At 44.8% G+C, this 17,082-nt stretch overlaps 5 non-coding genes across 5 annotated transcripts; all 5 read right to left on the bottom strand.

The window, feature by feature from the left end:
• Positions 1-3,087: 3,087 nt before the first annotated feature.
• Positions 3,088-3,159, bottom strand: TRNAG-CCC (transfer RNA glycine (anticodon CCC)). The gene has a single exon. It is a non-coding gene; the product is annotated as a tRNA-Gly (tRNA).
• A 1,506-nt stretch (positions 3,160-4,665) lies between these two features.
• On the bottom strand, positions 4,666-4,737 carry TRNAG-CCC (transfer RNA glycine (anticodon CCC)). The gene has a single exon. It is a non-coding gene; the product is annotated as a tRNA-Gly (tRNA).
• Positions 4,738-11,008: 6,271 nt separating this feature from the next.
• On the bottom strand, positions 11,009-11,080 carry TRNAG-CCC (transfer RNA glycine (anticodon CCC)). Its single transcript has one exon. It is a non-coding gene; the product is annotated as a tRNA-Gly (tRNA).
• Positions 11,081-12,595: 1,515 nt separating this feature from the next.
• On the bottom strand, positions 12,596-12,667 carry TRNAG-CCC (transfer RNA glycine (anticodon CCC)). Its single transcript has one exon. It is a non-coding gene; the product is annotated as a tRNA-Gly (tRNA).
• A 1,517-nt stretch (positions 12,668-14,184) lies between these two features.
• TRNAG-CCC (transfer RNA glycine (anticodon CCC)) lies at positions 14,185-14,256 on the bottom strand. Its single transcript has one exon. It is a non-coding gene; the product is annotated as a tRNA-Gly (tRNA).
• Between the last annotated feature and the right edge of the window lie 2,826 nt (positions 14,257-17,082).

Raw genomic sequence — 17,082 nt, 5'->3', positions numbered from 1 at the left:
AGATTACAACCCCGAGTTCAATGACTATCTTGCACCAGTTTCAATGGTGCATTTGGTTTAGATACCAACATGAAAAGCAGTAGAAAGTTTCTTGTAGAGGGTAAGGAACTGGGGATTGAAACCAAGGCCAAATCTGTGCAGAAGAGAAGAAATGGAAAGCAGTAGTACAAATAGTGGAAATGAACATATTTACGCAGCATTGGAAGCAAAGCAGCGAAGAGAAAGAGAGTGCCTTCCATGAAATGCCCAGGAGAATGATAAGAGCAGAACGAAAAGGCAAGAATGACATTCAAAGCATGCCCAGAAAAACGTGTGACGATCCCACCGGTCATTTATGCTTATAATTGGGTATCTTTACTTTCAAAGTATGGGGTTGATCCTTTGGCGATCACTCTCTTGTATTTCAGCAGAGACAGATAGTTGAGAAGTCTTTTCTCACATAGCTAGCACAAGCCTGCGCTTTTCCTTGCTGGTAGCGTGGAAATGACAGATTGGTTCTCAGAAGAAAAAACAAGAAATATTATAGCAGAGGATGGTTTCGATCCATCGACCTCTGGGTTATGGGCCCAGCACGCTTCCGCTGCGCCACTCTGCTCCCTTGTAAAAGTGTTCTCTTTATGCAGAGGAGGAGCTTTCAGCGAAGTGGCGAGGGATTGGTGGGTCTCGCTCCTCATTTGCCTAAGCATGCTGCAATGTATGCTGGGTGCAGAAAATCTTCATCTTCTCGTCTCACAGTCAGTCATAACTGAAAGTGCAGACCCTCTTGGGAACTAGCAGTTTCAGGCCTTTACCAAGATAGCAGCTCTCTAACCCTCTCCTCTCTCTTTGATCCTAGCGCTAGCATGCTCAGGATTTGATTTTAACTGGGAGCCAGAGATCTACCCGGTGAGGGGAGGCTTTTGAGCGTTTGGGAGCGTTCGGGACGTGAGGACGTTGGACAGGAAATGTTGCCATCTTGAAATATCCAACCTTCCTGCTGTCGTGAGAGGCTCTTTCCATGGACATCTGCCTCTTGGAGTCCTCTCAACTTGCTCTCTGATATAACATTTTGTGAGCTGCAGTTACATCCGATGGCTACAAGGTGGCGCTGCATTCAGGTGAGAGAACAAGTGTGCACAAAATCGTTGGGGACTTTTGCCAGATTCATCGGTGGATCTTGCCTACTTTTATTCACATGCTAGATATTGCCTAGAAATGCTTTTTAATATAGAGATGCTATAGTTAGAATGTCTGGTCGGGGTTCAGCCCTTTCATTGTCTACCGCCCGCAACATATTTATTACCAGCACATGTGAGTGGTGACTCTGCTTTTTGGAAAATAGCATCTAATAGGACAATGAATTTAGCAGATGGGGCGATCGAGATGCCTGCCTAAGTATTTCATTTTTTTTTAAATTTAACGTCTGATTAATCTGTTCATGATATTTCCGTTTTGTGACATGTTGCATTAAAACAAATCCTGCTTGGAGAACATATAAAAATTTGCACTGCATTGGCTGGGAATCGAACCCGGGTCAACTGCTTGGGAAGCAGCTATGCTCACCACTATACCACCAACGCCCTATGATGTGGTTGCTCTCGGTTCTAAAGATTACAACCCCGAGTTCAATGACTATCTTGCACCAGTTTCAATGGTGCATTTGGTTTAGATACCAACATGAAAAGCAGTAGAAAGTTTCTTGTAGAGGGTAAGGAACTGGGGATTGAAACCAAGGCCAAATCTGTGCAGAAGAGAAGAAATGGAAAGCAGTAGTACAAATAGTGGAAATGAACATATTTAGGCAGCATTGGAAGCAAAGCAGCGAAGAGAAAGAGAGTGCCTTCCATGAAATGCCCAGGAGAATGATAAGAGCAGAACGAAAAGGCAAGAATGACATTCAAAGCATGCCCAGAAAAACGTGTGACGGTCCCACCAGTCATTTATGCTTATAATTGGGTATCTTTACTTTCAAAGTTTGGGGTTGATCCTTTGGCGATCACTCTCTTGTATTTCAGCAGAGACAGATAGTTGAGAAGTCTTTTCTCACATAGCTAGCACAAGCCTGCGCTTTTCCTTGCTGGTAGCGTGGAAATGACAGATTGGTTCTCAGAAGAAAAAACAAGAAATATTATAGCAGAGGATGGTTTTGATCCATCGACCTCTGGGTTATGGGCCCAGCACGCTTCCGCTGCGCCACTCTGCTCCCTTGTAAAAGTGTTCTCTTTATGCAGAGGAGGAGCTTTCAGCGAAGTGGCGAGGGATTGGTGGGTCTCGCTCCTCATTTGCCTAAGCATGCTGCAATGTATGCTGGGTGCAGAAAATCTTCATCTTCTCGTCTCACAGTCAGTCATAACTGAAAGTGCAGACCCTCTTGGGAACTAGCAGTTTCAGGCCTTTACCAAGATAGCAGCTCTCTAACCCTCTCCTCTCTCTTTGATCCTAGCGCTAGCATGCTCAGGATTTGATTTTAACTGGGAGCCAGAGATCTACCCGGTGAGGGCTTGCCCGGTGTGAGGCTTTTGAGCGTTTGGGAGCCGTTCGGGACGTGAGGACATTGGACAGGAAATGTTGCCATCTTGAAATATCCAACCTTCCTGCTGTCGTGAGAGGCTCTTTGCATGGACATCTGCCTCTTGGAGTCCTCTCAACGTGCTCTCTGATATAACATTTTGTGAGCTGCAGTTACATCCGATGGCTACAAGGTGGCGCTGCATTCAGGTGAGAGAACAAGTGTGCACAAAATCGTTGGGGACTTTTGCCAGATTCATCGGTGGATCTTGCCTACTTTTATTCACATGCTAGATATTGCCTAGAAATGCTTTTTAATATAGAGATGCTAGAGTTAGAATGTCTGGTCGGGGTTCAGCCCTTTCATTGTCTACCGCCCGCAACATATTTATTACCAGCACATGTGAGTGGTGACTCTGCTTTTTGGAAAATAGCGTCTAATAGGACAATTAATGTAGCAGATGGGGCGATCGAGGTGCCTGCCTAAGTATTTCATTTTTTTTTTAATTTAACGTCTGATTAATCTGTTCATGATATTTCCGTTTTGTGACATGTTGCATTAAAACAAATCCTGCTTGGAGAACATATAAAAAGTTGCACTGCATTGGCCGGGAATCGAACCCGGGTCAACTGCTTGGGAAGCAGCTATGCTCACCACTATACCACCAACGCCCTATGATGTGGGTGCTCTCGGTTCTAAAGATTACAACCCCGAGTTCAATGACTATCTTGCACCAGTTTCAATGGTGCATTTGGTTTAGATACCAACATGAAAAGCAGTAGAAAGTTTCTTGTAGAGGGTAAGGAACTGGGGATTGAAACCAAGGCCAAATCTGTGCAGAAGAGAAGAAATGGAAAGCAGTAGTACAAATAGTGGAAATGAACATATTTAGGCAGCATTGGAAGCAAAGCAGCGAAGAGAAAGAGAGTGCCTTCCATGAAATGCCCAGGAGAATGATAAGAGCAGAACGAAAAGGCAAGAATGACATTCAAAGCATGCCCAGAAAAACGTGTGACGGTCCCACCAGTCATTTATGCTTATAATTGGGTATCTTTACTTTCAAAGTATGGGGTTGATCCTTTGGCGATCACTCTCTTGTATTTCAGCAGAGACAGATAGTTGAGAAGTCTTTTCTCACATAGCTAGCACAAGCCTGCGCTTTTCCTTGCTGGTAGCGTGGAAATGACAGATTGGTCCTCAGAAGAAAAAACAAGAAATATTATAGCAGAGGATGGTTTCGATCCATCGACCTCTGGGTTATGGACCCAGCACGCTTCCGCTGCGCCACTCTGCTCCCTTGTAAAAGTGTTTTCTTTATGCAGATGAGGAGCTTTCAGCGAAGTGGCGAGGGATTGGTGGGTCTCGCTCCTCATTTGCCTAAGCATGCTGCAATGTATGCTGGGAGCAGAAAATCTTCATCTTCTCGTCTCACAGTCAGTCATAACTGAAAGTGCAGACCCTCTTGGGAACTAGCAGTTTCAGGCCTTTACCAAGATAGCAGCTCTCTAACCCTCTCCTCTCTCTTTGATCCTAGCGCTAGCATGCTCAGGATTTGATTTTAACTGGGAGCCAGAGATCTACCCGGTGAGGGCGAGGCTTTTGAGCGTTTGGGACGTGAGGACGTTGGACAGGAAATGTTGCCATCTTGAAATACCCAACCTTCCTGCTGTCGTGAGAGGCTCTTTCCATGGACATCTGCCTCTTGGAGTCCTCTCAACTTGCTCTCTGATATAACATTTTGTGAGCTGCAGTTACATCCGATGGCTACAAGGTGGCGCTGCATTCAGGTGAGAGAACAAGTGTGCACAAAATCGTTGGGGACTTTTGCCAGATTCATCGGTGGATCTTGCCTACTTTTATTCACATGCTAGATATTGCCTAGAAATGCTTTTTAATATAGAGATGCTAGAGTTAGAATGTCTGGTCGGGGTTCAGCCCTTTCATTGTCTACCGCCCGCAACATATTTATTACCAGCACATGTGAGTGGTGACTCTGCTTTTTGGAAAATAGCATGTAATAGGACAATGAATGTAGCAGATGGGGCGATCGAGATGCCTGCCTAAGTATTTCATTTTTTTTTTAATTTAACGTCTGATTAATCTGTTCATGATATTTCCGTTTTGTGACATGTTGCATTAAAACAAATCCTGCTTGGAGAACATATAAAAATTTGCACTGCATTGGCCGGGAATCGAACCCGGGTCAACTGCTTGGGAAGCAGCTATGCTCACCACTATACCACCAACGCCCTATGATGTGGTTGCTCTCGGTTCTAAAGATTACAACCCCGAGTTCAATGACTATCTTGCACCAGTTCAATGGTGCATTTGGTTTAGATACCAACATGAAAAGCAGTAGAAAGTTTCTTGTAGAGGGTAAGGAACTGGGGATTGAAACCAAGGCCAAATCTGTGCAGAAGAGAAGAAATGGAAAGCAGTAGTACAAATAGTGGAAATGAACATATTTAGGCAGCATTGGAAGCAAAGCAGCGAAGAGAAAGAGAGTGCCTTCCATGAAATGCCCAGGAGAATGATAAGAGCAGAACGAAAAGGCAAGAATGACATTCAAAGCATGCCCAGAAAAACGTGTGACGGTCCCACCAGTCATTTATGCTTATAATTGGGTATCTTTACTTTCAAAGTATGGGGTTGATCCTTTGGCGATCACTCTCTTGTATTTCAGCAGAGACAGATAGTTGAGAAGTCTTTTCTCACATAGCTAGCACAAGCCTGCGCTTTTCCTTGCTGGTAGCGTGGAAATGACAGATTGGTCCTCAGAAGAAAAAACAAGAAATATTATAGCAGAGGATGGTTTCGATCCATCGACCTCTGGGTTATGGGCCCAGCACGCTTCCGCTGCACCACTCTGCTCCCTTGTAAAAGTGTTTTCTTTATGCAGATGAGGAGCTTTCAGCGAAGTGGCGAGGGATTGGTGGGTCTCGCTCCTCATTTGCCTAAGCATGCTGCAATGTATGCTGGGAGCAGAAAATCTTCATCTTCTCGTCTCACAGTCAGTCATAACTGAAAGTGCAGACCCTCTTGGGAACTAGCAGTTTCAGGCCTTTACCAAGATAGCAGCTCTCTAACCCTCTCCTCTCTCTTTGATCCTAGCGCTAGCATGCTCAGGATTAGATTTTAACTGGGAGCCAGAGATCTACCCGGTGAGGGCTTGCCCGGTGTGAGGCTTTTGAGCGTTTGGGAGCGTTCGGGACGTGAGGACGTTGGACAGGAAATGTTGCCATCTTGAAATACCCAACCTTCCTGCTGTCGTGAGAGACTCTTTCCATGGACATCTGCCTCTTGGAGTCCTCTCAACTTGCTCTCTGATATAACATTTTGTGAGCTGCAGTTACATCCGATGGCTACAAGGTGGAGCTGCATTCAGGTGAGAGAACAAGTGTGCACAAAATCGTTGGGGACTTTTGCCAGATTCATCGGTGGATCTTGCCTACTTTTATTCACATGCTAGATATTGCCTAGAAATGCTTTTTAATATAGAGATGCTAGAGTTAGAATGTCTGGTCGGGGTTCAGCCCTTTCATTGTCTACCGCCCGCAACATATTTATTACCAGCACATGTGAGTGGTGACTCTGCTTTTTGGAAAATAGCATCTAATAGGACAATGAATGTAGCAGATGGGGTGATCGAGATGCCTGCCTAAGTATTTCATTTTTTTTTTAATTTAACGTCTGATTAATCTGTTCATGATATTTCCGTTTTGTGACATGTTGCATTAAAACAAATCCTGCTTGGAGAACATATAAAAATTTGCACTGCATTGGCCGGGAATCGAACCCGGGTCAACTGCTTGGGAAGCAACTATGCTCACCACTATACCACCAACACCCTATGATGTGGTTGCTCTCGGTTCTAAAGATTACAACCCCGAGTTCAATGACTATCTTGCACCAGTTTCAATGGTGCATTTGGTTTAGATACCAACATGAAAAGCAGTAAAAAGTTTCTTGTAGAGGGTAAGGAACTGGGGATTGAAACCAAGGCCAAATCTGTGCAGAAGAGAAGAAATGGAAAGCAGTAGTACAAATAGTGGAAATGAACATATTTACGCATATTGGAAGCAAAGCAGCGAAGAGAAAGAGAGTGCCTTCCATGAAATGCCCAGGAGAATGATAAGAGCAGAACGAAAAGGCAAGAATGACATTCAAAGCATGCCCAGAAAAACGTGTGACGATCCCACCGGTCATTTATGCTTATAATTGGGTATCTTTACTTTCAAAGTATGGGGTTGATCCTTTGGCGATCACTCTCTTGTATTTCAGCAGAGACAGATAGTTGAGAAGTCTTTTCTCACATAGCTAGCACAAGCCTGCGCTTTTCCTTGCTGGTAGCGTGGAAATGACAGATTGGTTCTCAGAAGAAAAAACAAGAAATATTATAGCAGAGGATGGTTTCGATCCATCGACCTCTGGGTTATGGGCCCAGCACGCTTCCGCTGCGCCACTCTGCTCCCTTGTAAAAGTGTTCTCTTTATGCAGAGGAGGAGCTTTCAGCGAAGTGGCGAGGGATTGGTGGGTCTCGCTCCTCATTTGCCTAAGCATGCTGCAATGTATGCTGGGTGCAGAAAATCTTCATCTTCTCGTCTCACAGTCAGTCATAACTGAAAGTGCAGACCCTCTTGGGAACTAGCAGTTTCAGGCCTTTACCAAGATAGCAGCTCTCTAACCCTCTCCTCTCTCTTTGATCCTAGCGCTAGCATGCTCAGGATTTGATTTTAACTGGGAGCCAGAGATCTACCCGGTGAGGGGAGGCTTTTGAGCGTTTGGGAGCGTTCGGGACGTGAGGACGTTGGACAGGAAATGTTGCCATCTTGAAATATCCAACCTTCCTGCTGTCGTGAGAGGCTCTTTCCATGGACATCTGCCTCTTGGAGTCCTCTCAACTTGCTCTCTGATATAACATTTTGTGAGCTGCAGTTACATCCGATGGCTACAAGGTGGCGCTGCATTCAGGTGAGAGAACAAGTGTGCACAAAATCGTTGGGGACTTTTGCCAGATTCATCGGTGGATCTTGCCTACTTTTATTCACATGCTAGATATTGCCTAGAAATGCTTTTTAATATAGAGATGCTATAGTTAGAATGTCTGGTCGGGGTTCAGCCCTTTCATTGTCTACCGCCCGCAACATATTTATTACCAGCACATGTGAGTGGTGACTCTGCTTTTTGGAAAATAGCATCTAATAGGACAATGAATTTAGCAGATGGGGCGATCGAGATGCCTGCCTAAGTATTTCATTTTTTTTTAAATTTAACGTCTGATTAATCTGTTCATGATATTTCCGTTTTGTGACATGTTGCATTAAAACAAATCCTGCTTGGAGAACATATAAAAATTTGCACTGCATTGGCTGGGAATCGAACCCGGGTCAACTGCTTGGGAAGCAGCTATGCTCACCACTATACCACCAACGCCCTATGATGTGGTTGCTCTCGGTTCTAAAGATTACAACCCCGAGTTCAATGACTATCTTGCACCAGTTTCAATGGTGCATTTGGTTTAGATACCAACATGAAAAGCAGTAGAAAGTTTCTTGTAGAGGGTAAGGAACTGGGGATTGAAACCAAGGCCAAATCTGTGCAGAAGAGAAGAAATGGAAAGCAGTAGTACAAATAGTGGAAATGAACATATTTAGGCAGCATTGGAAGCAAAGCAGCGAAGAGAAAGAGAGTGCCTTCCATGAAATGCCCAGGAGAATGATAAGAGCAGAACGAAAAGGCAAGAATGACATTCAAAGCATGCCCAGAAAAACGTGTGACGGTCCCACCAGTCATTTATGCTTATAATTGGGTATCTTTACTTTCAAAGTATGGGGTTGATCCTTTGGCGATCACTCTCTTGTATTTCAGCAGAGACAGATAGTTGAGAAGTCTTTTCTCACATAGCTAGCACAAGCCTGCGCTTTTCCTTGCTGGTAGCGTGGAAATGACAGATTGGTTCTCAGAAGAAAAAACAAGAAATATTATAGCAGAGGATGGTTTCGATCCATCGACCTCTGGGTTATGGGCCCAGCACGCTTCCGCTGCGCCACTCTGCTCCCTTGTAAAAGTGTTCTCTTTATGCAGAGGAGGAGCTTTCAGCGAAGTGGCGAGGGATTGGTGGGTCTCGCTCCTCATTTGCCTAAGCATGCTGCAATGTATGCTGGGTGCAGAAAATCTTCATCTTCTCGTCTCACAGTCAGTCATAACTGAAAGTGCAGACCCTCTTGGGAACTAGCAGTTTCAGGCCTTTACCAAGATAGCAGCTCTCTAACCCTCTCCTCTCTCTTTGATCCTAGCGCTAGCATGCTCAGGATTTGATTTTAACTGGGAGCCAGAGATCTACCCGGTGAGGGGAGGCTTTTGAGCGTTTGGGAGCGTTTGGGACGTGAGGACGTTGGACAGGAAATGTTGCCATCTTGAAATATCCAACCTTCCTGCTGTCGTGAGAGGCTCTTTCCATGGACATCTGCCTCTTGGAGTCCTCTCAACTTGCTCTCTGATATAACATTTTGTGAGCTGCAGTTACATCCGATGGCTACAAGGTGGCGCTGCATTCAGGTGAGAGAACAAGTGTGCACAAAATCGTTGGGGACTTTTGCCAGATTCATCGGTGGATCTTGCCTACTTTTATTCACATGCTAGATATTGCCTAGAAATGCTTTTTAATATAGAGATGCTAGAATTAGAATGTCTGGTCGGCCCTTTCATTGTCTACCGCCCGCAACATATTTATTACCAGCACATGTGAGTGGTGATTCTTCTTTTTGGAAAATAGCATCTAATAGGACAATGAATTTAGCAGATGGGGCGATCGAGATGCCTGCCTAAGTATTTCATTTTTTTTGTAATTTAACGTCTGATTAATCTGTTCATGATATTTCCGTTTTGTGACATGTTGCATTAAAACATATCCTGCTTGGAGAACATATACAAATTTGCACTGCATTGGCTGGGAATCGAACCCGGGTCAACTGCTTGGGAAGCAGCTATGCTCACCACTATACCACCAACGCCCTATGATGTGGTTGCTCTCGGTTCTAAAGATTACAACCCCGAGTTCAATGACTATCTTGCACCAGTTTCAATGGTGCATTTGGTTTAGATACCAACATGAAAAGCAGTAGAAAGTTTCTTGTAGAGGGTAAGGAACTGGGGATTGAAACCAAGGCCAAATCTGTGCAGAAGAGAAGAAATGGAAAGCAGTAGTACAAATAGTGGAAATGAACATATTTAGGCAGCATTGGAAGCAAAGCAGCGAAGAGAAAGAGAGTGCCTTCCATGAAATGCCCAGGAGAATGATAAGAGCAGAACGAAAAGGCAAGAATGACATTCAAAGCATGCCCAGAAAAACGTGTGACGGTCCCACCAGTCATTTATGCTTATAATTGGGTATCTTTAATTTCAAAGTATGGGGTTGATCCTTTGGCGATCACTCTCTTGTATTTCAGCAGAGACAGATAGTTGAGAAGTCTTTTCTCACATAGCTAGCACAAGCCTGCGCTTTTCCTTGCTGGTAGCGTGGAAATGACAGATTGGTTCTCAGAAGAAAAAACAAGAAATATTATAGCAGAGGATGGTTTCGATCCATCGACCTCTGGGTTATGGGCCCAGCACGCTTCCGCTGCGCCACTCTGCTCCCTTGTAAAAGTGTTCTCTTTATGCAGAGGAGGAGCTTTCAGCGAAGTGGCGAGGGATTGGTGGGTCTCGCTCCTCATTTGCCTAAGCATGCTGCAATGTATGCTGGGTGCAGAAAATCTTCATCTTCTCGTCTCACAGTCAGTCATAACTGAAAGTGCAGACCCTCTTGGGAACTAGCAGTTTCAGGCCTTTACCAAGATAGCAGCTCTCTAACCCTCTCCTCTCTCTTTGATCCTAGCGCTAGCATGCTCAGGATTTGATTTTAACTGGGAGCCAGAGATCTACCCGGTGAGGGCTGAGGCTTTTGAGCGTTTGGGACGTGAGGACGTTGGACAGGAAATGTTGCCATCTTGAAATACCCAACCTTCCTGCTGTCGTGAGAGGCTCTTTCCATGGACATCTGCCTCTTGGAGTCCTCTCAACTTGCTCTCTGATATAACATTTTGTGAGCTGCAGTTACATCCGATGGCTACAAGGTGGCGCTGCATTCAGGTGAGAGAACAAGTGTGCACAAAATCGTTGGGGACTTTTGCCAGATTCATCGGTGGATCTTGCCTACTTTTATTCACATGCTAGATATTGCCTAGAAATGCTTTTTAATATAGAGATGCTAGAGTTAGAATGTCTGGTCGGGGTTCAGCCCTTTCATTGTCTACCGCCCGCAACATATTTATTACCAGCACATGTGAGTGGTGACTCTGCTTTTTGGAAAATAGCATGTAATAGGACAATGAATGTAGCAGATGGGGCGATCGAGATGCCTGCCTAAGTATTTCATTTTTTTTTTAATTTAACGTCTGATTAATCTGTTCATGATATTTCCGTTTTGTGACATGTTGCATTAAAACAAATCCTGCTTGGAGAACATATAAAAATTTGCACTGCATTGGCCGGGAATCGAACCCGGGTCAACTGCTTGGGAAGCAGCTATGCTCACCACTATACCACCAACGCCCTATGATGTGGTTGCTCTCGGTTCTAAAGATTACAACCCCGAGTTCAATGACTATCTTGCACCAGTTCAATGGTGCATTTGGTTTAGATACCAACATGAAAAGCAGTAGAAAGTTTCTTGTAGAGGGTAAGGAACTGGGGATTGAAACCAAGGCCAAATCTGTGCAGAAGAGAAGAAATGGAAAGCAGTAGTACAAATAGTGGAAATGAACATATTTAGGCAGCATTGGAAGCAAAGCAGCGAAGAGAAAGAGAGTGCCTTCCATGAAATGCCCAGGAGAATGATAAGAGCAGAACGAAAAGGCAAGAATGACATTCAAAGCATGCCCAGAAAAACGTGTGACGGTCCCACCAGTCATTTATGCTTATAATTGGGTATCTTTACTTTCAAAGTATGGGGTTGATCCTTTGGCGATCACTCTCTTGTATTTCAGCAGAGACAGATAGTTGAGAAGTCTTTTCTCACATAGCTAGCACAAGCCTGCGCTTTTCCTTGCTGGTAGCGTGGAAATGACAGATTGGTCCTCAGAAGAAAAAACAAGAAATATTATAGCAGAGGATGGTTTCGATCCATCGACCTCTGGGTTATGGGCCCAGCACGCTTCCGCTGCACCACTCTGCTCCCTTGTAAAAGTGTTTTCTTTATGCAGATGAGGAGCTTTCAGCGAAGTGGCGAGGGATTGGTGGGTCTCGCTCCTCATTTGCCTAAGCATGCTGCAATGTATGCTGGGAGCAGAAAATCTTCATCTTCTCGTCTCACAGTCAGTCATAACTGAAAGTGCAGACCCTCTTGGGAACTAGCAGTTTCAGGCCTTTACCAAGATAGCAGCTCTCTAACCCTCTCCTCTCTCTTTGATCCTAGCGCTAGCATGCTCAGGATTAGATTTTAACTGGGAGCCAGAGATCTACCCGGTGAGGGCGAGGCTTTTGAGCGTTTGGGAGCGTTCGGGACGTGAGGACGTTGGACAGGAAATGTTGCCATCTTGAAATACCCAACCTTCCTGCTGTCGTGAGAGACTCTTTCCATGGACATCTGCCTCTTGGAGTCCTCTCAACTTGCTCTCTGATATAACATTTTGTGAGCTGCAGTTACATCCGATGGCTACAAGGTGGAGCTGCATTCAGGTGAGAGAACAAGTGTGCACAAAATCGTTGGGGACTTTTGCCAGATTCATCGGTGGATCTTGCCTACTTTTATTCACATGCTAGATATTGCCTAGAAATGCTTTTTAATATAGAGATGCTAGAGTTAGAATGTCTGGTCGGGGTTCAGCCCTTTCATTGTCTACCGCCCGCAACATATTTATTACCAGCACATGTGAGTGGTGACTCTGCTTTTTGGAAAATAGCGTCTAATAGGACAATTAATGTAGCAGATGGGGCGATCGAGGTGCCTGCCTAAGTATTTCATTTTTTTTTTAATTTAACGTCTGATTAATCTGTTCATGATATTTCCGTTTTGTGACATGTTGCATTAAAACAAATCCTGCTTGGAGAACATATAAAAAGTTGCACTGCATTGGCCGGGAATCGAACCCGGGTCAACTGCTTGGGAAGCAGCTATGCTCACCACTATACCACCAACGCCCTATGATGTGGGTGCTCTCAGTTCTAAAGATTACAACCCCGAGTTCAATGACTATCTTGCACCAGTTTCAATGGTGCATTTGGTTTAGATACCAACATGAAAAGCAGTAGAAAGTTTCTTGTAGAGGGTAAGGAACTGGGGATTGAAACCAAGGCCAAATCTGTGCAGAAGAGAAGAAATGGAAAGCAGTAGTACAAATAGTGGAAATGAACATATTTAGGCAGCATTGGAAGCAAAGCAGCGAAGAGAAAGAGAGTGCCTTCCATGAAATGCCCAGGAGAATGATAAGAGCAGAACGAAAAGGCAAGAATGACATTCAAAGCATGCCCAGAAAAACGTGTGACGGTCCCACCAGTCATTTATGCTTATAATTGGGTATCTTTACTTTCAAAGTATGGGGTTGATCCTTTGGCGATCACTCTCTTGTATTTCAGCAGAGACAGATAGTTGAGAAGTCTTTTCTCACATAGCTAGCACAAGCCTGCGCTTTTCCTTGCTGGTAGCGTGGAAATGACAGATTGGTCCTCAGAAGAAAAAACAAGAAATATTATAGCAGAGGATGGTTTCGATCCATCGACCTCTGGGTTATGGGCCCAGCACGCTTCCGCTGCGCCACTCTGCTCCCTTGTAAAAGTGTTTTCTTTATGCAGATGAGGAGCTTTCAGCGAAGTGGCGAGGGATTGGTGGGTCTCGCTCCTCATTTGCCTAAGCATGCTGCAATGTATGCTGGGAGCAGAAAATCTTCATCTTCTCGTCTCACAGTCAGTCATAACTGAAAGTGCAGACCCTCTTGGGAACTAGCAGTTTCAGGCCTTTACCAAGATAGCAGCTCTCTAACCCTCTCCTCTCTCTTTGATCCTAGCGCTAGCATGCTCAGGATTTGATTTTAACTGGGAGCCAGAGATCTACCCGGTGAGGGCTTGCCCGGTGTGAGGCTTTTGAGCGTTTGGGACGTGAGGACGTTGGACAGGAAATGTTGCCATCTTGAAATACCCAACCTTCCTGCTGTCGTGAGAGGCTCTTTCCATGGACATCTGCCTCTTGGAGTCCTCTCAACTTGCTCTCTGATATAACATTTTGTGAGCTGCAGTTACATCCGATGGCTACAAGGTGGCGCTGCATTCAGGTGAGAGAACAAGTGTGCACAAAATCGTTGGGGACTTTTGCCAGATTCATCGGTGGATCTTGCCTACTTTTATTCACATGCTAGATATTGCCTAGAAATGCTTTTTAATATAGAGATGCTAGAGTTAGAATGTCTGGTCGGGGTTCAGCCCTTTCATTGTCTACCGCCCGCAACATATTTATTACCAGCACATGTGAGTGGTGACTCTGCTTTTTGGAAAATAGCATGTAATAGGACAATGAATGTAGCAGATGGGGCGATCGAGATGCCTGCCTAAGTATTTCATTTTTTTTTTAATTTAACGTCTGATTAATCTGTTCATGATATTTCCGTTTTGTGACATGTTGCATTAAAACAAATCCTGCTTGGAGAACATATAAAAATTTGCACTGCATTGGCCGGGAATCGAACCCGGGTCAACTGCTTGGGAAGCAGCTATGCTCACCACTATACCACCAACGCCCTATGATGTGGTTGCTCTCGGTTCTAAAGATTACAACCCCGAGTTCAATGACTATCTTGCACCAGTTCAATGGTGCATTTGGTTTAGATACCAACATGAAAAGCAGTAGAAAGTTTCTTGTAGAGGGTAAGGAACTGGGGATTGAAACCAAGGCCAAATCTGTGCAGAAGAGAAGAAATGGAAAGCAGTAGTACAAATAGTGGAAATGAACATATTTAGGCAGCATTGGAAGCAAAGCAGCGAAGAGAAAGAGAGTGCCTTCCATGAAATGCCCAGGAGAATGATAAGAGCAGAACGAAAAGGCAAGAATGACATTCAAAGCATGCCCAGAAAAACGTGTGACGGTCCCACCAGTCATTTATGCTTATAATTGGGTATCTTTACTTTCAAAGTATGGGGTTGATCCTTTGGCGATCACTCTCTTGTATTTCAGCAGAGACAGATAGTTGAGAAGTCTTTTCTCACATAGCTAGCACAAGCCTGCGCTTTTCCTTGCTGGTAGCGTGGAAATGACAGATTGGTCCTCAGAAGAAAAAACAAGAAATATTATAGCAGAGGATGGTTTCGATCCATCGACCTCTGGGTTATGGGCCCAGCACGCTTCCGCTGCACCACTCTGCTCCCTTGTGAAAGTGTTTTCTTTATGCAGATGAGGAGCTTTCAGCGAAGTGGCGAGGGATTGGTGGGTCTCGCTCCTCATTTGCCTAAGCATGCTGCAATGTATGCTGGGAGCAGAAAATCTTCATCTTCTCGTCTCACAGTCAGTCATAACTGAAAGTGCAGACCCTCTTGGGAACTAGCAGTTTCAGGCCTTTACCAAGATAGCAGCTCTCTAACCCTCTCCTCTCTCTTTGATCCTAGCGCTAGCATGCTCAGGATTAGATTTTAACTGGGAGCCAGAGATCTACCCGGTGAGGGCTTGCCCGGTGTGAGGCTTTTGAGCGTTTGGGAGCGTTCGGGACGTGAGGACGTTGGACAGGAAATGTTGCCATCTTGAAATACCCAACCTTCCTGCTGTCGTGAGAGACTCTTTCCATGGACATCTGCCTCTTGGAGTCCTCTCAACTTGCTCTCTGATATAACATTTTGTGAGCTGCAGTTACATCCGATGGCTACAAGGTGGAGCTGCATTCAGGTGAGAGAACAAGTGTGCACAAAATCGTTGGGGACTTTTGCCAGATTCATCGGTGGATCTTGCCTACTTTTATTCACATGCTAGATATTGCCTAGAAATGCTTTTTAATATAGAGATGCTAGAGTTAGAATGTCTGGTCGGGGTTCAGCCCTTTCATTGTCTACCGCCCGCAACATATTTATTACCAGCACATGTGAGTGGTGACTCTGCTTTTTGGAAAATAGCATCTAATAGGACAATGAATGTAGCAGATGGGGTGATCGAGATGCCTGCCTAAGTATTTCATTTTTTTTTTAATTTAACGTCTGATTAATCTGTTCATGATATTTCCGTTTTGTGACATGTTGCATTAAAACAAATCCTGCTTGGAGAACATATAAAAATTTGCACTGCATTGGCCGGGAATCGAACCCGGGTCAACTGCTTGGGAAGCAACTATGCTCACCACTATACCACCAACACCCTATGATGTGGTTGCTCTCGGTTCTAAAGATTACAACCCCGAGTTCAATGACTATCTTGCACCAGTTTCAATGGTGCATTTGGTTTAGATACCAACATGAAAAGCAGTAAAAAGTTTCTTGTAGAGGGTAAGGAACTGGGGATTGAAACCAAGGCCAAATCTGTGCAGAAGAGAAGAAATGGAAAGCAGTAGTACAAATAGTGGAAATGAACATATTTACGCAGCATTGGAAGCAAAGCAGCGAAGAGAAAGAGAGTGCCTTCCATGAAATGCCCAGGAGAATGATAAGAGCAGAACGAAAAGGCAAGAATGACATTCAAAGCATGCCCAGAAAAACGTGTGACGATCCCACCGGTCATTTATGCTTATAATTGGGTATCTTTACTTTCAAAGTATGGGGTTGATCCTTTGGCGATCACTCTCTTGTATTTCAGCAGAGACAGATAGTTGAGAAGTCTTTTCTCACATAGCTAGCACAAGCCTGCGCTTTTCCTTGCTGGTAGCGTGGAAATGACAGATTGGTTCTCAGAAGAAAAAACAAGAAATATTATAGCAGAGGATGGTTTCGATCCATCGACCTCTGGGTTATGGGCCCAGCACGCTTCCGCTGCGCCACTCTGCTCCCTTGTAAAAGTGTTCTCTTTATGCAGAGGAGGAGCTTTCAGCGAAGTGGCGAGGGATTGGTGGGTCTCGCTCCTCATTTGCCTAAGCATGCTGCAATGTATGCTGGGTGCAGAAAATCTTCATCTTCTCGTCTCACAGTCAGTCATAACTGAAAGTGCAGACCCTCTTGGGAACTAGCAGTTTCAGGCCTTTACCAAGATAGCAGCTCTCTAACCCTCTCCTCTCTCTTTGATCCTAGCGCTAGCATGCTCAGGATTTGATTTTAACTGGGAGCCAGAGATCTACCCGGTGAGGGGAGGCTTTTGAGCGTTTGGGAGCGTTCGGGACGTGAGGACGTTGGACAGGAAATGTTGCCATCTTGAAATATCCAACCTTCCTGCTGTCGTGAGAGGCTCTTTCCATGGACATCTGCCTCTTGGAGTCCTCTCAACTTGCTCTCTGATATAACATTTTGTGAGCTGCAGTTACATCCGATGGCTACAAGGTGGCGCTGCATTCAGGTGAGAGAACAAGTGTGCACAAAATCGTTGGGGACTTTTGCCAGATTCATCGGTGGATCTTGCCTACTTTTATTCACATGCTAGATATTGCCTAGAAATGCTT

This window comes from Triturus cristatus, chromosome 11 (genome assembly GCF_964204655.1).
Source record: "Triturus cristatus chromosome 11, aTriCri1.1, whole genome shotgun sequence".
NCBI lineage: Eukaryota > Metazoa > Chordata > Amphibia > Caudata > Salamandridae > Triturus > Triturus cristatus.
This window is presented reverse-complemented; position numbering and strand designations above follow the sequence as displayed.